The sequence below is a fragment of the Onychomys torridus genome, chromosome 8 (genome assembly GCF_903995425.1).
Source record: "Onychomys torridus chromosome 8, mOncTor1.1, whole genome shotgun sequence".
Taxonomy (NCBI): domain Eukaryota; kingdom Metazoa; phylum Chordata; class Mammalia; order Rodentia; family Cricetidae; genus Onychomys; species Onychomys torridus.
Genome location: NC_050450.1, coordinates 21,798,250 through 21,823,262, shown reverse-complemented (window position 1 = coordinate 21,823,262; position 25,013 = coordinate 21,798,250). Strand labels below are relative to the sequence as shown.

Genomic DNA, 25,013 nt, shown 5'->3' with positions numbered 1-25,013 from the left:
TCTGCCTGTGTGCCGCCATGCTCCCCACCGTGACATAATGGACTAAACTCTGAAACTGTAAGCGAGCCCCAATTAAATGCTTTCTTTTGTAAGAGTTCCCGTGGTCATGATGTCTTTTCACAGTAACAGAACAGTAGCAAAGACACTCCCCCAAGCTGCTTTGGGTTAGAGTGTTTTATTGTGGAAACAGATGAAATTGAAAATCCACCTCTCAAGATTCTTTCTATTTTAATTCTCACAGCTGTGCCATGCTAGAGAGTTGGGCTCAAGAAGGCAGCGATGAGATCCTCAGCCTGATGAATCAATTTCTTATCTACCCACCTCTTGAAGTCTTTGTGGCTTCCAAGTCTGGGCAGTGAATAAAGTTCCTGTAACTATTTGTGTGCGGGCTTCTGTGGGGCATTAGTTTTTGTTTTATTTTTGTTTTTGTTTTTGTTTTTTACATGCACAAATGCTTTATTAATACAGCATACTTAAACTACAAAAGAGTAAGTTTAAATATCTGCATCGTAACAAACAGGCGGTAGCTCAACATTCAGGATAGAGGGAATGCTGGGAGATTGCATCGGATTAGATTCCTGTGGGAGAAAGGGTGTCTTCAGAGGCGAAGGGGCGTCCAGGTGCAGCAGCTTCTCAAGCCTGCTCTCCTCATTCAGGATCATGAGAGGCTGATTCAAGGAGATTCAAGGGGAGCTGTGCAATCTGGTGCTCCTCAGGCAGGTCAAAATTCTCAAAATCTAGAGGACTGAAGGGGAAGAACTTCTCTATTTCTGGGTCGGTATCATCAGAAGCAGGAAGGGAGACCTGTGTCTTCGCAACCTTCTCAGTGATCTTTTTCACAGTCAAAGTTGGCTATTTTTGTTTGAGGGGTCTATTAGTCTTCACTGGCTTTTCTGTAGCTCTGTTGACCATTCCCAAAGCCTTTCTGCTGGCTTTAGGCAGGGCTGAAACATTGAACACTTTGCCAACTTGTGGCTTTGAAAGCTGCAACTTCCCATCTAAGGCCTTGACCCCAGACCCCAGGTTCAACCCATCCTTAGATGCCAAACGGCTACCTGGTTCTTCGTTATCCTTGTCAACAAAGATCAGAGTAGCACTCCTGGATTACTCCAAGACTGCTCAGGGCATTAGTTTTGACCTCATTTATGTTTAAAAAAAAAAAAAAAAAGTCAGGATGCACAGTTGCTGGGTCCCATGGCAAAAGTATGTTTACTTAGAAGGACGCTGACAGGCTGACTTCCACAGTGTACCTTCTCTAGTTCTGTCATGAGCGTTCTCCAAGCTCTGCATCCTCACATGCTTGGACAGCTTGGTTGCATGGACTGTCATCTTTGTGAAGGATTCAGACCTGGAGTCCTGGCAGGGCCAGCGAGACAGCTCAGCGGGTAAAGTGTGGCCAAGCCTGATGGTCTGAGCTTGATCCCCTGGACCTACAAGGTGGAAGGAGAGAATAAGTTGTGCTCTGACCCTCACCCCTGCATCCACACATACACACACACCAAAAATGCATAGAGACATCTAAAGGTTGTCAACAGAAGATGTAGCTGTGGTAATAACACTCTAAGGAGGTAGCCACTCACACCTTCCTTCAAAGATCCCATTCAATTCCTGTTACTCCATGTATGATGCCCTACAGTGTGGCACAAGAGTCAGGGCTCTTTGCCAGACTGAGAAATCTGCCTCTCTCTGCCTTAGCCTCTTGGTTTGTAAAGTGACAAGAACTCATGGCCCCACTTCTGACAGCTAACGCAGATCCCTACTGGTAGACTTGCCTGAATCAAATCCTACCAGGCTTCCATGTCCTCATCTGTGAAATGGGCTTATGCCAAACAACATCCGCCTTATTGGGCTCTCCAGAGAATTAAATGAAAGATTATATGTAAGTCACTAAGGACCTATGCTGAATACAGTCAATTCCAATTCACGGAATTATTTCTATTCTCTGACACCTGCCACTTGCCTTTCAGGGCCCTGGAGACAGACACTCTGGAAATAAGCTACAAAACCCTGAAGGACAGTTCAGGAGTGGGTAAAAGGAAGGAATTCAGATTTTGATGAGAGAGAGAGAGAGAGAACCTGAGCCTACAGAAGAACCGGAGAGGAGGAGGGGCCAATGGTAGTTGGGCACCCCAGGAGGCTTCCTGGGGTGGTGGTGGGGGACTGGGCCTGCATCTTGCCCTTCCAAGAGCTTGTGGTGGCTGGGGCTGTGCTAGGGGTGCCGAAAGGTGGCCGTGTGGGTAAGTCCTTCCAGCTGCATCCAGGTAATCCCCCGACCTGGCGCAGGAGAGATGATACCCCCAGAGGGCCAGGCCTGGTCCAGTGCAGGATGCTTGCCCTGTGAAAGCGCTCAGCCGGCCTCGCGTTTCGCAGTGCTCAGGTCCAGCATGAATCATTCCTTTTTGAACGTGTCTAAATGTGTTTATAAAATAAAGCTGCGGCCCAGGGCTGCTCCGGGCGGAGCGGGAAGGTAATATGTTTTTAATTGGAGAGATTGGGGGAAGGAGGCAGCGAGCCAGGGTGAGCTCACCCCGAATGCATGTGGCTGGGCGGAGAACAACTCACGTCCAGATTCCTGGACTGCAATAGCCCAGCCGCAGGACCGGCCGCTCAGCAGCGGCTCATGCAATGGGCCATTCCCGGGCCTCTGGGTGCAAGCGGACCCAGGTTAGCAGGAGCATGGGCCTGGGAGCCCGGCAGAAAACTTAGATTCCCTAGAGCTGAGTGGGTCAGTGCACCAGAACAGGCAGGTCTGGAATCCACACAGCCTGTGGACCTGGGGAATCCAAGACCCTGGCTTTTGCAAGGGGCTTGGTCACCACCAAGCCCCTCCCACCCGTTCTGTTTCCAGAGAGCTAGAAATCCTATACCGCGCTGATGTGAAATTTGAAGGCTGGCTTTATTTGATTTTATCCTATTTACTTTTTCCCCTTATTTTTTGGCTTTGTAGGCCAAGTAAACCAGATGTGCAGGCCCCATTTGGCCTAGCTTTATCCCCCTTTTAGACCACGGGTGTGGGCCTTACTTGGTCAGTTCCCAGCTATCATGGCTTAGGCGAGTTAATTTGCTTCTCAGAGTTCTGGCTTCCTCAGATAAAAACCCAGTCTCCTGACTGTGGAATGGCTTTCAGGTTGAGGATAAAGCAGAATGCCAAAAACAAGGGGGGGGGGGGCGTTGCATGGGACGAGCTCTGGCACCTGCTGTGGGCTACGCATGCATGGGGCTTAACAGTGAATGTGCTGTCCTTTGCTTGGTCACTGGTTGCCCTGACTCTGCAGGGTGGACACTGTGCCCATTGTACACAAGGAAGAGGCTCAGAGAGCTGAGGGTTTTATAAACCAGTTTCCCAATCTTTTGAAGTTGAAATTATCCTATGATTTAAAAAATGCATGTAATTAATCTGGGCGGTGGTGGCACACGCTTTTAATCCCATCACTCAGGAGGCAGAGGCAGGCAGATCACTGTAAGTTCAAGGCCAGCCTGGTCTACCGAGTGAGTTCCAAGACAGCCAAGGCTACACAGAGAAATCCTGTCTGGAAAACCCTTTTTAAAAATATGTAATTAAAATATACCTGCTTCATGTCTCCCCTCCCCTCCCTCTCCTCCTTCCTCCCTCTACCACATGTGCGCCACCCCCACTTCCAGACCTCCTCTTTTTTAACCATTATACTGCATTATGTCTAAACAAATAAACATGTAAACAATTTGCTGGTTCTGTTCAGCATTGTCTGCAAGTACCTATTTCTAGGACTTTGATCTCCTTATTGGATGACCAAATAAGGTAAGACCAATAGTCCCTCTCTTGAGGGTTCTTAACTGCTTGTATCTCCTCACCTAGGGGTGGGGCCCTCATCCTCTGAGTTTAAAGACCCTTTGTCTTAGCAAGGAGTGGGGGAGGGGAGGGAATCTATCTAGAGAAAGCGTTGCAGAGCCTTGTGTAGGAAGATACTTGAGGTTTGGGGTGCTGGCTAGGGATAACACACTACTCCATTAACACTAGCCTTTTGTAAAGTGAGCAGGCGGGCAGTCAAGGGCATGGTGAAGCGGGCCCCAGGGGGAGCAATGCTAAGTGTCCACAAAGATAAGTACTCTCCAGAGGAGTTAAACTGTTCCATCTAGTAGCTGGTCTTGAAGGACTCAGTCCTAAAGAAATAAAAGAGCTGTGGGCAAAGGTTTTCAAAACAGAATTAGCAGAAAATCAAACGTTCACCATAAAGGAAATAGCTTAATATGTTATGTAATATCTATACTAAGAACGTTCTGTAGCATTGAAAGAATGAGTAGTAACATGAGAAAATACTTAGATTGAGGAAAGTAAAGAATAAAATTAAGTAAACACATATACCATACTCAGAGACGTAAAGAGAAAGGCCTGTGGGGACATCACTATGTTAATTCTCTTTGTGGTAGGATTTTAACGTATTTTGAGTCCATTTTCTTCATTCTTTTGTTGCAATTTTTAGACTTTCTCCAGTGAGCATATTCCATTTTTAGAATCAGAAATGTATATGCTTTCTGTATGTAATGGGCCCTGTCCCTCCCAGTTGGGAAACAGATTCATATTGCCAAGGCTTGCACTGACCTGAAAACAGAAGCTAGGCTGTAGAGACGGCCCAGCAGCCAAAGGTGCTTGCTGCCAGACCAGATGACCTGAGTTTGGTCCCCAGGACCTACATGGTAAGAACCAACTCTTGCAAGATGTCTTCTCACCTCTACACATGTACTGTGACATGTATGCACTCACATGCATGTGTGTGCACAATACAATAAATAAATTAACTTAAAAAAATTTTTAATGTAATTAATTTTTTTAAGCCTAGAAAGGAATTCATGTGCAGTGGCTGTTACTTGCTAACAGGCTTATGGACGGTTTCCCCTTCCTACACATATGTCTGTGTTTTGATGTGATTTTTAAACTTTTTGCATGGATGCTCTTAAACAATTGGCAAATAAACAGATAAGCCTTAAGATAGTCCTCTGCATTTGCGTAGCTGGGTGAGGGTGGGGCTTGTTTGCCAGAGAGCTGTCCCAAGCTCTAGGCCATCCCCAGTCACTGCTGTCTCTGGATCTTTATTCTCACCGTGCCCTACTCCATGACACGATGGAGGCTGAAGACTTCCCATCTTATCCGAGTCAGTTTTAACCCAAGGAATGCAGTATCTGGAGTATCCTCCATTACAGAGGAAAGGCTTGGTGTAGCTCTTTAAAACTCTTTTCCTGTTTGTTGATTTTATTTACCAGAGGAAGACACATCTGTAGCAAGGCCATTCCTGAGCCAGAAGGCAACTTCTCCTGAGTCCCTGTCACTCTCTATGCCTGCCTTTTCACGGAGTTGCTTGAGCTGCTGGCTTGGAAGTTCATAAAATGGCCTAGAGTCCTTGTTGAAAGTAGAGCCCTTTTTGTCCTGTGGCTGGAGCTGCTGGCGTCCACGCTGGGCTCTAGAATAGACCCTGTTCTTCCTGCTTCTCTGTAGCCTCCAGCTCTCCTCCCAGGAGATTTCTGGAATGTGCTCTGGCCCCTTTAGCGAATCACCAAATCTTCATGGGCTGACAGGTCTGAGGTAGCTGCAGGATGGGACTGGTCACCAAAGCACACCAAAGCAAGAACTCCTGTTCCCCATCCTCTCGAACGGAGAATGTCGTTGAAGGTTAAGCGGACTCATGACCTCAGTCATGCACCACAGTAATCCAAAAGGCCAGGGATGGGAGGGTTTCCAGAGAGCTGAGGCCAGGGAAGGATTCATAGCAACCACTGTCTCCTCGCCCATATTTTGCTCTGCATATCTTTTCCTCTTCTTCTTTGTGTCTTTTCCCCATAATAACCCATTCTCATTAGCCTATGGATCCCTCTGTTCCATTAGCTGCTTAGGAGATCCGAGGGAATGGACCAGATGGCTGAGACCCAAGTCACATACTGCCTGTCACTGAGAGGCAGCCTTGGGGTATAAGCACTTGATCTGTGGGGCTGACTTTCCCTTCAGGTAGAAGGACTGAGCTGGGTTAGAGGGTCCCAACTAGTATCCTCTGGAGAAGCAAGTATTTGCTTGGGACTTGGGGACCCTTGTCCACATGGTGTCAGAAGTATGCTGGGAGCATAGAGTAGTCAAAATCGTCACCCTGTTTTGACAGCCCACTAAAGTAATGTCACTGCCATGTTCCCTTGTGCCTTTCCACTCGGTCCTCTATCACAAGCCTCCTCACTCAGGAGTCCAAGTCCAAATATGAAAAGCGTCCTAAACAAGAGGACACACAAGTGGGATTCCTGGTGTGGCCCCAAACTCTGTTTCTCTAGACTGACCTGTACTCTTACTGAGCAAGCCCAAAGCCAGTCACCCCAGGCAGTACATGGGAATTCATGCTCACCACGGTGGCAATGGTTTGGGGTCAGTGGGGTCGTGTGGCACTCTCTTGGAAGTAGACATTCTCCAGTGCTTTGTTTACTCTAGGTACTCTTGAATATGCTTGAGAGAGGAAGGATGATATTAACTTAAAGCCATCCTACTTAATTTCATAACAACCAGCACATTTAGGTTATTAGCAGCCAGAAGGTGAGATCCTGAATAACCAGAGAAAATGAGGCTCAGGAAGAATATAAATCACCAGTACTCTAGTATATGACCTTGGATAAGTCGCTTAAGCCTCAGTTTCTTCATCTATCAAATGGAGATAGTTGCTATCTCGTGGGGATGTCTGATAGCCTACGTCAGTGGCCCAATGTGTGGCAAGCAGAGAGAACTCTAGAACACATGATATGCTGACTCTGCACAGCTACAGTAGCAACTCTGTAGCTGGTGGAGAGAGGACCTCAGCCCATATACTTTCCAGGTGCTCGGGTCTCTCTGCTATGGCCTGAGGAGAGAAGTAGGCCAGGTCAAGCCAAATGACTTGGAAGTGCAAATGAGGCCCCTCCTCTCACAGGCTGTAGACCAGCGTTTGGAACCTTCTGCATGGCGCAGCGCTGCCGCCTTGCTCCAAAATGCATTCCAGATGCCCAAGAGAATGGGATATTTTTAAAAAGCCAAACCACGGAGGGAGAAAGACTTGAATATTTATCAGACCTCTTGGGAGAATAGGTTGGTTAAACTTAGAAGCGTCAGAAAAGATCACAGAGAAAGAAATGGATGGAGTCAACGGCAGAAAAATGTGGCACATGCCGGAGACAGCAAGTGAGCAGCAAGCCTGAGGAGGCAGTGCAGAAAGAGTTCTGGTGTGTGTGTGTGTGTGTGTGTGTGTGTGTGTGTGTGTGTCCATGTGCTCATGACACTTGAGAAGTTAGCCAGATCCTACCAGGTACAAGAACAAAGAATTAAAGTAGAGAATTCACAAATGAACACATATGTTTGGGAAGAAAGGGAGAGAATGTAGTCTCATTAGCAATAATTAGATGAGCTCACACTTTACACCATTGAATAACATTGTCTTTAAACATAGTATTAAGACATGCTACCTAGCACAATAGTTATGGGAACAACCAATTACGTTTTTCATTGCATGTAAGGCATGATCCATGAAATGGAACCCATGTTTGGCAAAGTTACCAGAGTCAAGAACCTGTGGCTAGATGGGCTGCTATTATTCTGCTAAATGGACACAGCATTAAACGGACTCCTAAGGATGCAATGATATACCTATCAACTCTTGCATCTCTCAGTCCTCATCAGAAAAGCTTCTTATTGTAGATGGAAATTAACACAGACACCCTCAGCCGGTCAATATGCAGAGAATGAGAACCTGCAGAGAGCTCAATCCTTCCTGGAACATCAATATCGCATATCTCACTCCCAGGCTCAGGGATCAGCATGGAAGAGGGGAGAGAGGAGTATAGGAGCCAGAGCTAGTGGATGACTTGAAGGAAACAGTATTTTCTAGACCCAACAGGGGGGCTGCATACATGATCTCACAGTGGCTGTGACAACATGCAAAAGGCTCAAGCCAGACAAAATCCCAACATGGCGGAGGGGGTATGGCACCAAGTCCCACAACTAGCTGAGTTGCTATTGGTATTTAATAGGCTCTGGGAGAGTCAGCTTTCTTTAATGGTGTTGTCGATGGTAAGCCAACCACAAATGAGGGTGGGCCCTGCTCCTAGGAGTCGTTGGGTAACACAAATTGGACTCATTTTAGGTTGAGAGAGGGAGAGAAAAAGGTGAGGGAAGGAAGATAGAGGGGAAGAGGAGAAATATTACAGCGTTGGATGGGTAGGAAGGTTGGGGAAGATCTGGGAGGAACTGGGGAGGATATGTGAATATAATCAAAATATACTGAATGCGATTCTTAAAGAACTCATAGAATATTATGGAAAAAAGAAAACAATGCTGTTCTATGTCAAAGATGATGGGAGGGATGAGCACAACTTGGCTCTGTTGGTGGGAGTGTGGAGTCATCTAAAAAATAACAAAAGCAAGCAGCAGGTATTTTTTAAAGGTATGTTTTATGAATGAGGAAACTAGAGGGAAAAAAAGCAACTGTACCAAAGTGAACTCTAAATAGGCAGAAAACTAAGCAGGAAGTGATCTCGGAAAATAAGGTAATCATCTCACGTATTAATTGCGTCATCTTGGACAAGAAATTTCACCTCTTTGAACCTGAGTTTTCTCAAGGAGTTGTATGAAAAACACCTGCGCAGGTAGGCACTGCTAATGATGTTGGTCCAGAGTAAGACTACTACCACAATTTTTGAGCCAAATTTGAGCAAGCTTTAATTAAGTACTGGCCAGGACTCTGGTCAGGTCCACTACAAGGTTCCCAGAAAATGGCGACCAAGTCACATTTTGCAGAGGCTTACAAAGGCAAACCCATAAGGCTGTGTATTTCCACCAGGTCCAACCAGAGGCAGGTATCCATCCTGACATATTCCCTGCCTGTGTACCACTGCCTGTGGCTTGTTATCTTACATAAACAATAGCTTCCGGCATTTCAGGAAGTATCTGTCCTCCACCAAGAGGCTTACAAGTTCCAGCCATTTTTGTTTTATGGATCGCTTAAGCACAGTAATTAAAACTTAAAACGCAACTTGAGCTCTCACAGTGTCTTTGAGAAAGAGGTCTGCTTATTCCTTTCCTGTCCTTCTAGACCCTTGTCCTGTCTTCTCCCATACTGGTCTATCCACATCAGTAAGTCCCACCTTCAGAAGGTGAAACAAAGCCAGAGGCAAAGGGCATCCAGAAACAACCCTGCCAGGCTTGTGGTGCAGAACCCAAACTCTCTTCCCACACACTGGCTGATGGGAGAGGATCAGGGTTGTGTAGCAGAGGGAACACAGGGGAAGAAGTGGAAGCAGTTCCCAGGCAGTTTGGCCAGGGGCTCTTTTAAATAGAAGTATCTGTCATGCTAATTCAGTGTGCTATGGAGGTTAGCTGTTACAGCAGCTAGCAATGCCTGCCCTAACTAATATGTTATTCTAATAACAGCTGTTCAATTGGACCAACAAATTGCATTTGTGGCCAGCTAATTTTGGGAGTTGTTAAATGCAGTGCCTGGTGAGTGACATCAGGGTTTCTTAATCCAGTCACTAATCAAAAGTGCACACTTTAGGATTCCCAGAGAAGTGGCTGATAAAAATAAAAAGTCCTGTTTGTTGAATTAAGGTTTTGCTCTAAATTGTTGACTTTGGGTCTTATGTGTTCTGAGGTTAGGATTGGCTGGAGTGTTTTGACTAGACTAGAGCTCAAGAAAAAAAAATCCAAAGGATTTGCTAAAATCAAAGTAGAAAGGAACAATGTGGAAATGATCAGATTGTCTGTATCAGCTGGTAGGAGTCTGGCCCATGGCCAGGAAACGTCAGCCCTGCTGGTGATGTGGGCTTCAAGTGACTTACAGAAGCAGGACTCTGACAGCTACCTCAGGGCACAGTTAATTCCTCTGACAGGGTGAAACATCACATGGGGCAGTGCTGTCTACATGGAGAAGGTCAGAAGTAGCTGGAATGCCTGGGGTAGAAGCTGCTGGCTCCCCACCCAAGTCTTTCCGGATGCTTCCTTAGAAAATAGTATCCTTAGGCTGGGGTTGGGGCTCAGTGATAAGCAGCTGCCTAACTGGGGCAAAGCCTGGATTCCTCTTGAGCATCCCAGAAACAAATCAACCACCAATAATCACGATAAAACTATCATAAAACACTCCCCTGACTCTCAGATGCTCCAGACAGTCTCTGTGCTTTCTAGTCTCCCTTGTCACTGACCAAGCTAGGAGTAGAGTCATAGCTCACTTCTACTCACCAGGATGTCAGCCCATGTTTGCTAGAGTCCCTTTGGGAAAGCTGAAGTTAGGGAGCGGTAGAGTTGGGCTCATCTTCCTGCACCTGCTTTCCTTCATCATCGAGGACCAGAGATGGTGCAGCCATGTTGCCAACATGAGAGAAGGTCCAAGAGACTCACAGAGACACTGGCCCAGCCACTGAGCCAATGTGGAAGGCAGTTACATGGAATAATTCTCTCTGTACTATTCACTGGCATTTAGATGCTGTACTGTGGTGTTTTCCTTGATGCTGTTAGTGTGGTAGAAACATCTTTAGGACTGTTAACTGATATGTGTAGCTGTGATGTGGCTCCTGGTTTTCCTCTGATGTGATATGAAGGCTAAAAGCCTGTGAGGACTAATGACAGAGAGGATGCTTTTGGAATGAGCTGACTTATGACCTTCTGGGGTTTGGCAGAGCAGAGTGAGGGGCATGGAACATGGTTGAGCTAGAGCCTTCTGGAAAGGACCTTGTCTAAAGCAAGGCAAGCTGGGACAGGAGGATCCAGCAGGATGTCCCTGTGAGATGTGCACTAGGAAGTCTCAGGAGCTGAGGGACCACTGAGGTGCCCAGCCAGGGGCTGTCTGTTAAGACAGAAAGTGGGGAAATCAGGGCTCCTCAGAAGCAGGTCTCTGAGTAAGCCATAAAGGAGAGTTAGGATTTGTGTGAAGGTTCAATAGAGTGTACAGAACACCAATAATTTGTGCCCAACTACAGTCAAAGCATCCTGGAAAAGCCATGAGGGATGTACATTACAGGGCTCTTCGCCTTTGGGACCCTTCAGTTATCCCTATGTGAAGCCCACTCAAGTGGAGATGGAGAGTAGAGAAGCAGAGAGGTAGCTAAGGAAAGGGCAGTTGAACCTCCCGCTGTTGGTCCCAAGACTGCCCAGTGAAGTGGGTCTGGATATGGTAAGTACCATTCTCAAGCTGCTCCCCCAGGTGGCCCTCTTAGGCTCTGACAGTAAGAGGTGCCAGTGGCAGATCAGAGTAGGAGGTAGGAGGAGAGGTGAGCCACCATTTGTCCAGGGAAAATCTTAAAATGGCACCAGGAGGGTGTCTCTCAGATATCAGACAACTTAGGACTACACCATTAAGCTTGGCTGTCCATGTACCACTTCTGGCTTCAGTTGACCTTAAAAGATGACCAGCCACTGCTGACCTTTTGCACAGTAGACCCCTTTCCAAACTACGTGGACCCCTGCTCTAGCCACCCACTTTACAGAGCAGCTCAGCTTCTGCCAGCACCCATCATCACCCCAATGAGTGACATCATCACAGTTCCCCTTGGGTTTAGAGCTACAAGTGCGGCAGCCATTTTGCAAGCCTAGAGCACAACTTCAAGACTGCTCTGTCCATGTGGTCCCAATTTTGGCCCCAAATAAATGTAAGGTTTCTTTGTTCTTGACTAGGTTAACTCTGTTCTAGGTCAACAATCTACAGTTTGCCCAGCTTGCAAAACCCAATTAACTATTTCTTCCTTCCTTTCCCATCCTAGACCCTGAGTACTCCATGTAATCACTTATCCCTGTCACCTTCCTGTTCCCTTTCTCCCTTATGTATGATTAGTATCCATTGAATTGGTCCCCTGTACCAAGAACCTTCTGTTAGGAATCCCTGGCCTGGCTTCTGTCTGCTTCCCCACTGCACCATTGCTGGCATATCCCTTCCTCTATCCAAGGACCAATCTGAAGAACTTTCTAGAGAGGTTAGACCTGAGTAGAGAAAAGAAGTTTTAGAATGGATGAACAATTGCAGTTTCAATATTAGACATTATTGAGGAATAACTGAGAAATATTATAGTTTATGCCTGAAGGGAATTTAAAAGCCCAAGATAACTCTATGAAGCAGGAGAGAGATGGGACAGAGGATGGGGGAAGGGAAGGAAAGGTGAATGGTGAAGGTCAACCTTGATTCTGAGCAGGAAAACCGTTCCAGTGAGGCTGGGCCCTGGAGGTCCCACCAGGTCCACTGAGCAGACTTGTAGTTTGTTTAAGCACATGTTGCCTTCCCACTCGAGGCTTCTCAACAGGAGGACGGGGACATTTGGAGCAAGTGGTACTTCCCTGCAGGTCATTTTGCAGCATGTCTGGCCTCTGGCTTCTACAATCCGGCAGCACCCTCCATTTATGCTATTCAAAGACGCCTCCAGATCCTATCAAATGTCCTGCAGGCAGCAAAATTGCTCCAATTGGGACACTTTACATTAAAAAACAAGTCTACACCTGGTGAGACAGCTCAGTAGATAAAGTCAAACCCTGACAAACTGAGCCTGAGTCCAGGAACCCACCTGGCAGAGGAGAGAACCAACTCTGGTTCTCCTCTGACCTCCACATGCAAACCGGGGTACATGCACTCTCTTTCACACACACAAAATACATAAATGCAAAAAAAATTTTTAAGTGAAATTTTCAGCTTCTCTTGGAAAAAAAATGCTGATGTGAAAGCTGCATCAATGTCTGAGGTGATTACTAGCTGTCTCTGTTACATGCTTGGCATGCTATCTATTTCTGCAGAACAAAAACCACCTAAAATCTCCTTGTCTCAGAGGTTCCTTCATTCGGCCCTCAAGTGTTTGTCAGAGCTCGGGGGATCTTCTGACTCAAGGTCTTCACAATGCAACTGTCGGGGTAGGGTGTCTTCCACGTTGTGGTCATTATGGGGACCAACTAGGGAAGCGTGGGCTTTCCAGCTCAGACACAGGCTTCCTGTCGGAATTCAGTTCCTTGTAGGGGGATCACCCAAGGGCTTCAGCTGATCAGACAGCTGGCCAGGACCACCCACTGCTCCTCATCTCAGGGGGCCTCTCCACTGGCCAGGTGACAAGATGGCAGCTTGTTTCCTTAGAGAGAGCAAGGGGAACCAGAGGACGAGAAAAGCAGCCAGAGTCCATTCTTTATTGCTAATCTTGGAAGTGACCTTGGCCCTTACTCAATTACGGGATTCTAAGTGGATGCTGTTAGGTGGGGGCTGCCAGAAACCGCTGCAGATGCTGATGCATTCATTTCCTGAGACCAGGGCAGCAAAAAGCTCTGACCTGGACAGCCTAGAAAAGCAGAGGTTGCAAAGGTTTCGAGACTACAGTCAAGACCTCTGCCAGGCCTGGCTCTCCCTGCAGGCTCTAGGGAGGACTCTATTCAGTTTCTCCCAGCTTCTGGTGGCTGTCAGCAATCCTTAGCTGCCTTGGCTTGAAGGTACAGCTGCCATCTCGGCCCCTGCATGGCCCCCACCAGATTCCACTCATCTTACAAGGACACACTTTCATCTAGTGTGTATTTGTCTTAACTTGATCTCTTCCCCCCAAGACCTTATTTGCAGAGAAGGTCATCTTCACAGGTACTGGGGCCTAAGACCCAGTGACTCATCTTAGGGAACACAGCAGAGCCTGCAGCACCTGGGGTGCCTATGCAGCGGGGCTGACATGTCTGGTTGCAGTATCCCGATGCCCCGTTAATGAAGACTCCTGTGTGACCTGGGGGGCTCCTCCAGGGAAGGCTGTCCTTTGCCCTCTGTGTAAATCTTGACCAGAGTGCTCTCTGTCCTGATGCAAGCTCTGCTCCCATTTCTGCCACTGTGTGTGGTAGTTCATGTCTTGAAAAATAAGGAATAATTGGGCAAGGTCACAGATTGGAGGAGACAGGTGTGCACCGTGGCATCCTGGGATGTATCCTGAAACAAAGTCCATGTACTCTGAGTGGTTTCAATGCTATGTAAGACATTCGTATTTATGGGAAGGGTTGGCTAGAGGGTACACGGAAGTTCAAACTTATTTCAAAACACAAACTGGTGACTAAGGACAGAACCTGCTCCTCAACAGGTGTGTTAATTTGATAAGTAGATGGGGGTGTGTCTGGGAATAGGACCACAGGAAGTAGGCCCTGATGAAGATCCCATGGGTAGAAGCAGACACTTGCATTCAGTTTGGGCAGCTTTGGCTCTTCATTTGCAAAACAGGACAAAACCTAGATGTTAGGAGTCCTTGGCAGCACTTTGGGCCCAGCTATGGTGACTGGAAACCCCAGACCAGAGGGCTGAGGTGGTTTTGGAGATATCCGCAGAGGTTTCAGGTCTCAGTATTTGCCCATGGTTTTGGCTCCCGCACTGTGAGGTTAGTGTGTGGACTGATGTGTCAGCTCACTGGACACACACCACTGAGGCACCTATAACATTGGAGTCTGTTACAATGGGACATGTGACATCAGAGACCAAGTTAAGACAAATCTGTTCCCCCTCTAGCCCTCTCCTTGTCACCTCTCTCTGTCCCCCACCCACTCCCTGCTGTGTATAGAGACGAGGTAGCCCCTTTGCCTTCTTGGGAGTTCAGGCACCCAGATCCTACTGACCAGCACTGCTCATGTTTGGGAATAATGCCTGTCTTAGGGGGGATCTGGGCAGGAACTGGGGAAATGTCTTCTGCACAAGTCACCTGCATGTGAAGCCCCACTGTCTCTTCCCGGGCCTGTTGCCGCCATGGCTTTGGTTCACTGTCTAGACAACCTCCTGGGTCAGAATCATTTGGGAGAAGCTGGCAATGCAATTATTGGCTCACAACAAAGCACTGATATTTCAGGTGATTTGGGTTAAAATTATGCAGCCAAGTCTATTTTCCCTTTGTCCTGGGACAATGTCAACCATTCTCCTCTGCATCCTGATGGCTCTGAAAGAGAAAAGGGCAAAGTGCTAAACCACCGCCAGCCTTAGGAACAGAAGATGGGAGAATGCCAGGTGTGTGGTGGCCTCATCACGAGGGTGCCAAACACATGGTGCTGAGAACTGCTGGGTCACAGGACCAGCTGAGACCTTTGCAAACTTCAAGGACATAAGCGAAGGCAGCTCCTTGGTTCATGTTGGCTACAAGAGCCCTAAAAGGTAAGTTGGTCCAGGCTCTAGTTCCTGTTATTTTATAGATTGGGAAACTGAGGCTCATGAGATGGATCAGCTACTCCAAGGTCACATCATGAGCCAAGGAGAGGCCAGGCCTGGATCCTGGGGCTCTAACCCTAGCTCCATGCAGCTTTTTTTTTGTTCCTAGAGACATCCAGATGGAACCAAATGGCTGTCTGAGGAGATTGTATCCATAGGACGCAGGGAGCATGTTCTTCGTCTCCCTGGGAGAGATCATTGGCCCTAAAACTTAGTTCTCCCCATGAGAGCAAGCCTTGTTCCACAGTGTTAGAGATAGTTGGGACAGAACATAGTGGGTCAGCCAGGCTCCAGTAAGGAGGGATAGCAACAGTGAGAGAAGCCGGGATCTGGAGCTGGCTGACCTTGGCTGAGAGGGAACCGAGGCCTTGTTCTCTTCTGCACGGGCCACAATGTGGTCACAGGCACAGCCTGGCTTCCTGGGGACTTCCTGCCTGGGCCTCAGCTCATGCTCACGGCTTTGCTGGGACAAGATGGGGAAGACAGGGTGTTTGTGGGCATCACCCTCATCTCTGGCTGGTGCAGGGACTCTCCTCCCTTCTCTGCAGAAACATCCCAAGTCTCCACCATATTCACTCATCAAAGACATACCCAACACTGACGGATGCCTTCCGTCCATTAACCATCCATCCATTCACGGCCACAGCACACAGCAGTGCATCTCATCTCGCATACACAGACAGATGGTAGTCACTGAGACACAGCAGCCGCTCCAGGGACTAAACCAGAGAGAGTCAGAGAGCTGTGACCCGTTCTCTCCCCATCACTTCTCTGCTCCTCCTCTACCTCGCCCCACCACTCCGGGTTCTCCCTCTGCATCCCTTTCTCTTCTCCACTGTCTTGGGCTTTGCCTCTCAAATCAGTGCCAATGCAGTGGGAAGAATGCCCCGAGGTCCGGCCCTACAGCCCTGCACCTCCACAGGCCAGGACAGAACGGAGAGCTCTCCTCACCATCACCCATGCCAACCCTGTGGCTGGGCCAGCGGGACCTAAGTGTCAGTCTCCACCCAGCCCTGTGAGGTAGGCTCAGGTGACATCTGCTGGGTGCACCACAAAGGAAGAGTACCTATGTTCCATGGCAATGGGAAGCTGGTCAGGAGTCCCCAACCCCACTCTGCTCTGTTCCATCTCCAGCATTCCCTCCCCAGTGCACAGGAATCTTTACTGCCAGTCTCCAGACTCTGACCTGGGACTATGTGCACGAGAGCAGGTGTGCTTCTCTCCATTTCTTCTGAGATGGTGGTCTCTTCATGTAAGGAGGCTCATTAAACTACTCTAGAAATTACTAAAGCTGACTGACATTCACTGGGCCTTGTCCAGGTGTCCGCCAGTGTGAGGTATGTTGCTTGTATGAAGTCAGTCGACCCTACAAACCCACAGGTGAGGTGGAAGCCATCAATGTCTCCATCTTGCAGATGAGGTAGCTGAGGTGTTGGGCGTTGGAATGAGCTGCACTGTGAGAACATGGAGAGGGGAAGTTCACCAGCTGGACAGCGGACAGCTACAGGCCTGGGTGCAGTCACTCAGTGCCCCGGGAGGCGGCAGTAAGCAAGCTCACTCTGGGCAGGGCAGCAGAGAGGGGCGAGCCCTCAGCCTGCATCAAGAGTTTTCAAGATACTGTTTGTGGCACAGACCTAAGAACCAATCCCAGGTGACCCTGTGCTTTCACAATACATTTTGGAGGTAAGAGAGCAGAGGCTCAGAGTGGGCATCTTGCCTTAGAGACACACAGTTGAGAAGGCAGGCCACTGGGGTTGTGATTCGGTCTGCCCAGTTAACAACCCCTATATAACACCCTTCTCAGAGCCTGGAGCAAGGGCATGAAAGTGTCAAGGAGCTTTGGGAAGGTGACAGTCCTCTGCCTACATTCAGGGCCCACTCCCAAATGCAGAGCGGCTTGGCGGCAGGTGGGAGAGAGGAGCTGCCCCCTTCCGCACATGCGCTTCAGCTTTTCCCAGCTCATGTTTCCATGTCCAGAAGTAGCTGTCACCCTTGAAAGTAACCTGCCGTTTGCATGTGACCTGTTCCCACCCTGGACTGTGCACGGCCTTGGTTGTGATTTTCACAGGACCCACTCACTTCTCTGAGATCTGTATCATCCTTTCCTCCACGCTGGTGGAGGCCAAACACTCCATTCAGGGCAAGAGGAATAACCTTGCTCATCCTTTTTAGTGATCCTTGACAGAGGGCATTCAGGACACTGGGACTCAGAGAGGCAGAGAAGAGGACTGTCCACCGATAACCACAGCATGAGGCAGAGTCGAGATTCAAACTCTGTCTCATTGGCTTCAAAGGTCACAGCTCTAACGTCAGTTTGATGGTGTGTCTTAGCCTGTGTCAGGACAACAGAGGTAGCCAGATCCTCCTGTTCGCTCAAAGGAAGGAGCCAAGATGTGTGGAGGGGAAATTGCAGGGGTGTGATTAAAGGACACAGAAGTGTGCACCAGGTCCCAGGTTCCACAGAGAAGGAATGCATCCACCTCAATGATGCATGATTTGCAACTCTTAATGGCAAGTGACATGATATGGCTTGAATTGGTTTAAGGAGGAATGGGGAGATTAATAGGCTCATCTTTCTGAAAAGCTCAGAGAATATGTTTCAGGCATGGCTTGATCTGAGAATGCAATGTCCCAGGGTCAAGCAGTACCATCAGCCACACAAACTTTACTGTTAAAAAAGATCCACTTCCTGAAGGCAAGCTGCCCAGTAGACACTCGGATGACACTCTATATGGATACAGTTAACAGCTCCTAAAAGGAGAAATCCTATTCACTCTTAATCTCGAATTCCAAGATTCCAACAACTGAGAGAGTTCCTGCATTTGTTTGGGCCACAGGCCCTTCTCTCAGTGAAACATGGTGATTCCATGGAGATAAGATTGACCTTGGCTAGGTCAAGTACTACTACCCCCTGATATGGAAGGAGGGCAGGTCTGTGGCCCCTGATGAAGACAGGGAGAGACTGTCTGGGCATCCCACGAGTGAAAAGGCCCAGGATGTGGAACTGGGGCTGCAAGCAGACGGCACTGGGGCTGTGAAGAGCAGGGTGTACACCCCAGAACAGTATGTGCCCAGGCATGAACATGGGAACTAATAGTTTGGCAAAGCTGGAGGCCAGAGCGTGAGTGGGAAGGGTGTGAGACTCGGCTGCAGGGGAGAAGCAGGGCCGCAGGCCTTCTGGAGGGCTCTGGGCAAGAATTCCATGGAGCTAGAAAGGAGAGTAGAGGGCAAAGGCTCTGGCTGGACTCATGCTTTGCAGACTTGGAGAGCAGTTCCCCCACCTCTCTCTTCCCAGCTTCTCCACTGCTACACTGGGGGTTGTGCTGTACGTGCTAGGATCAGATTGAACCTCCCATCCCAAGGGCAGAGGCAGCAGGGCCTCTCCTGTCTTGGAAGAGACGGAGAAACACTGTTGTTGATGGGTGAGGAACTCATGAGATAAAAGTCCAAGACACTGGGTGAAGGGTAGTATGCGGGAGAGGAAAGAGTCTCGGCTAAAAATAGATAGGAGGGTGAAAATCTACCCTTGACCTTGTATCCCTTCATTTTTAACTTTTTAACAAACAATTATTCTCTGGGAAAAAAATCCAGCCAATTTCTCTAGAGTTTTTTCCTCCTCAAATTCCTCAGAAAAAAAAATCCCAAGACCATTTGACTTCCAGTTTGGAAATCTTAGTGGTTTTCTCTCTCTCTCTCTCTCTCTCTCTCTCTCTCTCTCTCTCTTTCTCTCTCTCTTAACCTGAACATATCAAGCTGAGATTAGGGTGAATATCCTTCCTCCAGAACCTTCTCTGAGCCCCACTTCTTCTCCCTGGGGCTACCCACTGTCCTGGCCATTATTGTCTGTACAGCGAGAACAGACTGACAAGTGGCTAGGCTCATGACCATGAGTCTAAACGTCAAGGAATCCTCTCCCCAAACAAACGATGAGGAGGAGGAGACAGCAGCAAACAGCAGCCACCTCCAGGGATTAAAAAATGTTGGTCTGTGTAACCAGTTAACAAGTCCGAAACCCTGTCATAAACGAATGAATCGGTAAATGAATCCGGACATGTGGAGCACATTTTACTTGAGTCCCGTGGTGTGAAATCAAAGGAAAACTCCGTGGGGAAGACAAACAGCGCAAAGGCTTTCTACTTTTTTTTTTTTTTTATTATTATTGTTTTTGGTGTTAAGGCCTGGAGCCTGATAACTGAATGAAATGAGGTTGGACAAACATGGGACCAGGTGGCTCATTGTGTTTAATGAGAACATAAACCTCAGATTTCCATTACGGCATTTAGCTGCCCGGGGTAGAAGTGTGGAGAGAGGGAAGGCATAAACAGGTGGACCCACTTCTCCGTGTACCCAATAAAGTCTTGGAGAGAATTTTCCCTGGGGAACCAGTAGCTAGGTACAACAAACTAAATTCTCTTTGGACACTCCGTCAAACCAATGGGATGGTTCACTAGGACTCAAGGCCCATCACATATTGCTCCCTGCTGGTGACATGTAACAGTTTCCCAAGCACCTCCAGCCTGGCCATTGTAGCAGTCACAGCTGATGTCTCTTAAACCCTTCACTGCGTGTCCAACATCAGCCTGGGACCTTGGCTTTGCTACCTCATTTTCTTGATGGTGACTGCATCGTCTCTATAGTTTAGGGAAGGGAAGCTGTGAGCTGTCCAGTCCACTGTCTACCATCTCTGGTGGGGTCTTAAAACCCCAGGACCTCCCAGTCTGGAGTAGGGTAGACAGAGAAGGGCAGGTGTCCAGGCCAGTGGGAAAAAGGGTGAAGAACCCCAGGTAGGGAAGCTCACAGTATGCTGGGGAACCCTCTATGGTTTGCTGCTGCAGAAGGTGAGGCTGGAGGGAGCCGGGCCACAGGCAAATCTCTTAAGGTGTCAGATGTTGCAACAGTCCTCAGAGGTTCACTCTCACAGTGACCAGGTCACAGTCCCGAGACAAGAGCCAGGAGCACAGCCGGTGGGGGCAAGCTCTCAGGCAGGGTAGGGCCTGACTGACCGGCTGTGAGAGGACAGGCCTGCGACTGCTGTTTGCTTGTCCAGGAAGAGGCAGAAGACAAAAGAAGGGACCTTGCCAGAGAAGCCTCCCTCAGAACCCCATGGGGACAGCCTAGCTGCTGCTCAACACTGGCCTCAGAACCAGTTCTCACTGTCTAGGTAGGTTCCTCGGTCACACAGCAACTTCCTGTCTGGATCAACTTTGGGGAAGACTCTGAAATGTCAAGGCCTTCCCCATTCATCAAGGCCAACAGAGCCACCCAGCTCTCTACCCTTAGTAATAACTCAGGGTCAAGGGCTGCAAGGTATCCGATCTGCTCCTTGGCAGCTGACGTTACCAAATCCCTCCTGGTACAGAACCCCTTTCTGGGGGAAGGGGGACTGGGCAGGGATTCAAGGAGAAAATGCTGCTTTCTCTGCTCTTGGGCCAGAGCCAAGATTTAATTTTTCATTTTCAAAAACATGAGTGGTCAGACCACAGCTTGGAAATGGAAACCATCCTCCGAGCCGCTCGCTGTCTCCCACACTTTCCCACCTGCAGAGAAGGCAAGCCTCCAATGGGGCGGGTGTCAGCGTCGCGGCTCAGGGGTGACTGGGGCTTCAGTTGACACCCACGGGCCTCAGCACAGCTCTGGATTCTCCACAGCTGCCTCTGTGACTGCATTCTTGAACCAGGCATGGCGCTGCCTATTGGTCTTCTCACACCGGGGAGGCCGAGGCAGAAGGACAGAGGTGGAGGCTAGCTCAAGCTATCTGGTGAGACTGTCAGACAGTAGGGAGAGAGACTGAAGATATGGAGGGGCCAGATGACAGGTGTACAGCTGCGTGAGACGAGTGCCTAACGGTAAGCACTCTACATTCTCCAGGTTTCAGCTCAGTCAAGTCTTTTTGTCTAGAGAAAAAAAAAATGACATCATCAGTAACTTCCCCCTCATGCCTGTGTTTCCTCCCTGTCTGGCCAGGTTTACAGACGCTTTTAGAAAAGCGGGAAACTTGGGGACAGCAAGTCACAGGGCCACTCCGCCCTTAGTCTCTTCCAGCATCTGCAGGGAATGGATGCCCAAGCCCTTTACATAAACAATGCGGTACTTACACAAGGGCTTTAGCAACTTCTGCTACGAGCGGTTCTCAACCTGTGGGTTGCGACCCCTTTGACGAGCCTCTATCTCCAAAAATATTTACATTACAATTCATAACTCTAGCAAAATGACAGTTATGACATAGCAGTGGAAATAATTCTAGAGTTGGGGTCACCACAACATGAGGAACTGTGTTAAAGGACCACAGCATCCGGAAGGTTGAGAACCACTGGCTACACTATGGGTGATGATGTAGGCGACCGATCCGTGGAAATGCTGTGTGAACACTTGGACTGCCTTGCTTGAGGGATGAGGATAATATGCAGTAGTCAGGATGGTACCTTGTTCCCACACACCCCCTCTGCCACTGCTTCCATGGAGGACACAGCCCATGAGCATGGAGGGCAGCTGCACTCTCTGGTCAGGCAGACGCTCTGCAGAGGAGCCTACCTAGAAGGGGAAGAGCCTTTGTTCCTTCCCCCCACTTCAAGGAGAGAGAGGGTCTTGGAGCCCAGAGGACTAGAGTCACTTGGCCTTTGGTGAGGGAACACTTTACTGTTTTCAAAATCTTAGGTTCTGAAGTGTGAAGGATTGGCTTGTCTGAAATGGACTGAACCCAAGGACCAAAAGGGTGGCTTCCCATGCCCATGATGGACCAAAAGGGTGGCTTCCCATGCCCATGATGGACCAAAAGGGTGGCTTCCCATGCCCACGATGGACCAAAAGGGTGGCTTCCCATGCCCATGATGGACCAAAAGGGTGGCTTCCCATGCCCATGATGGACCAAAAGGGTGACTTCCCATGCCTATGACGGACCCCAGAGGAATGGAATCGCCAAGGGACATGGCCTATGGCTGGACCCTGGGAAAAAGACAGGCTAGAAAATTTGCAAGACCTGGTACACTGAACACGGGGGTTTCTGGCTCACAAAGTATTCAGAATTTCAGCCCAGTGATGTCAGGAATCCGGGCATGGGACCCTCTGAAACATAGCACCCTGAGCTGTTCTCAGGAAGCTGCCACGTCTGGCTTCACTCAAAGTCCACCACAATTATGTTTGGGCACTGTGGCCCAGCCAAGGTGAAACCCAGCAAACTCTCCCACAAGGTGAACTTCCATGGCTCTGGACAGCCATGGGGAGGGAACTCAGCTATGGCAGGCACATCGCCACTCCTGGGCAGCTCCACCACCCACATCCCACCCACATCCGAGGCGAGCCAGCTGTCTGCACCACTTAAGGAGTCTGTGCTCATCCACAAAGGCTGTGTCGGTAGCAGGTCAGCCTCACAAAATCATGGGGGTCAGTTCCCAGGAAGAGGCCTCAGGAATGTACCTTGGAGTATTAAACAGGACACTGAACAAACCTTGGGGACTAAGGAGGTTGTATCATGGGATGTTGCTATTTTTGATTCATGTTACTTTCATAAATCGGAGACTGTGAGAAGTTCTGCTTGTTATCATACCTTCTGCTCTATCAGAAAGTATTCAGACCATTTTCTCCCACAGTAGATCCTGCAATAGGCCTGGTCATCAGTTCAGATCCATTTGGTTGCAAAATAGAATTCACCCATGTGGGGACACAGCTGGATGGCCATCCCCACAAAGGCAGATGCAGACTGGGCATGCATCCCAGCATGCTGTTCCGTCAGCAGTCACCATGGAAAACAGAGAGACCTTGACACTACAAGGAAACAGATCTAGAACTTAATACTAATTCATTAGCTGTGACTTGCATTGCGTGGCTTAACTTCTCCCACTTCTTTATACCCATCAGTACAACAGGAATTTTTGAACCGGAAGAAAATACTGTTTGCCTCATGAACCTCCTGACAATTAAAAGCATGTGATCTAGTCCCCCTTCTGACTTGGTCCACTAGGAAGCTCAAAGGCCAATGCACAGTGTCTTTTACACTCTATGAAGCCATGTGTTCCTTCTTGTCGCCCCATTTACGAGCTATTTAGGGTCATGTGCACCTCACTGGGCAAGGTGAGTCCCCAGGTCTGATCTTCAAGTGCTCACAGACGGGTTGATTTGGTAGTCAGTCCATGTGCTGAGTCAAGCCCTGGGCCAACTGTTCAGCCCACCATTCCAGTCAGGGGCTTGTGAAGCAGTCACTGGCGCGCATTCCGTCTACAGACTCTGAAATGCTAAGGGGACCAGAGAGATGACTCAGTGGGTAAAGGGGCTTGCTGTCAAGACTGAGAACCTGAGTTCGATTCCCAGAACCTGCTTGGTAGTAAGAGAGAACTGACTCCCCAAAATTGTCCTCTGACCTCCATATGAGTGGTGTGGCATGCATATGCCCCACCACATGAGATAGATAGATAGATAGATAGTTAGTTAGATAGATAGATAGATAGATAGATAGATAGATAGATAGATAGATAGACAGACAGATAGATGATAATAGATGATAGATAGATATATAGATGATAGACAGATAGATGGATGATATATATAGAGAGATAATAGACAGATACATAGATAGATGATAGATATATAGATGATAAATAGATAGTTGATAGATATAGATTGATAGATGATAGATAGATAGATAGATTAGATTAGATGATAGATAGATAGATAATTTTAAAAAGAAATTTTCCCAAGTCTAAGAACATGGAAAAAGTGGTACCAACATGTGAGTCTGTGTCTGTGGCCCGAAATGTTTCCACCTTTCCATCACTCTGTCAAAGGCAAGCAAAGAGACTGTATCCTCCATCTCTGGGACCAGGCCTCCTCTCCTCCTACGTTCCCTCTGCATCCCTGCATCTCAGACCGTCACTCTGCCTGAGGTGCTGCTGCTGGTGTCTTGATCCTTTGCAAAATGACAGACTGGTAGAATGTGATGGTTGGTGTTAGTCATCAACTTGACAGAATCTAGAACCATCTTTGAGGTCTTTGGACTCATGTTTTGGGGGTTTATCTTGATCGTTTTAATTGATGTGAGAAGCCACATCTTGACTGTGGGCAGGACTGTTCCCTGGGATCCTGCATCGAAAATCATGGAGAAAGCAAGCTGAGTACAAGCAAGTGTGTGTATGTGGCACTCTGCTCCTTGAGTGGGGATGCAGTGTGGCCAGCTCCCTCAAGGTCCTGACACTGTTGCCTCCCCGCTACAGTGGACTGGAACCTGGAACTGCGAGCAAAACACACCTTTTCTTCCTGAAGTTGTCTTTGTTGGGTTAATTTATCACAGCGACAGGAAACAAAACCAAGACATTGGAACAACACTGGTTGCTCCCCACAAATGGTGTCCTCTCTCACGCCTTCTTTACCTAGACTACCCACAATGACTGTGCAAGAGGGTTGCAGACCCATCTCACATACATGAAAACAGGCTTTTGGAAGCTGGTGTAATTTGATGGGGTCAGGGTGACCTCAGAATCAGTCAAAGAAAAAGTGGGGTGCAGTAGCAGCAAGTTGAAGCAGGGAGAAGCTTGGACTGTGTACCTTCGGGGGAACATCCTGAACGTCACTAAGCTCCATATTGGTATTCCATGTGGGGTGGTGGCTTCCCCTCTACCTCAGTTCCTACTGAGCTACTGCCTCAGCCCTGGTGTTCTCACGAGCATGAAATGGTGTGGAGGTCTTTGCCAGCTCGGGCCTCCCATAGCCTGACCATGGGTAGATGCTGTTAGCAGATGACCCGGACATGCACAGCACAGAGACAAGGCCTTGCTCTTGGGCGTCTCAGCTTTTAGCTGCCATGGATTCTGTCCTTGACTACCACCACCAAAGTGGGCCACACAGGGTGGTGACCCAGGCAGCTGAGGCCAG

General features: G+C 48.5%; 1 pseudogene; it reads right to left on the bottom strand.

The window, feature by feature from the left end:
- Positions 1 to 494: 494 nt before the first annotated feature.
- LOC118588622 lies at positions 495 to 4,112 on the bottom strand (annotated as a pseudogene).
- Between the last annotated feature and the right edge of the window lie 20,901 nt (positions 4,113 to 25,013).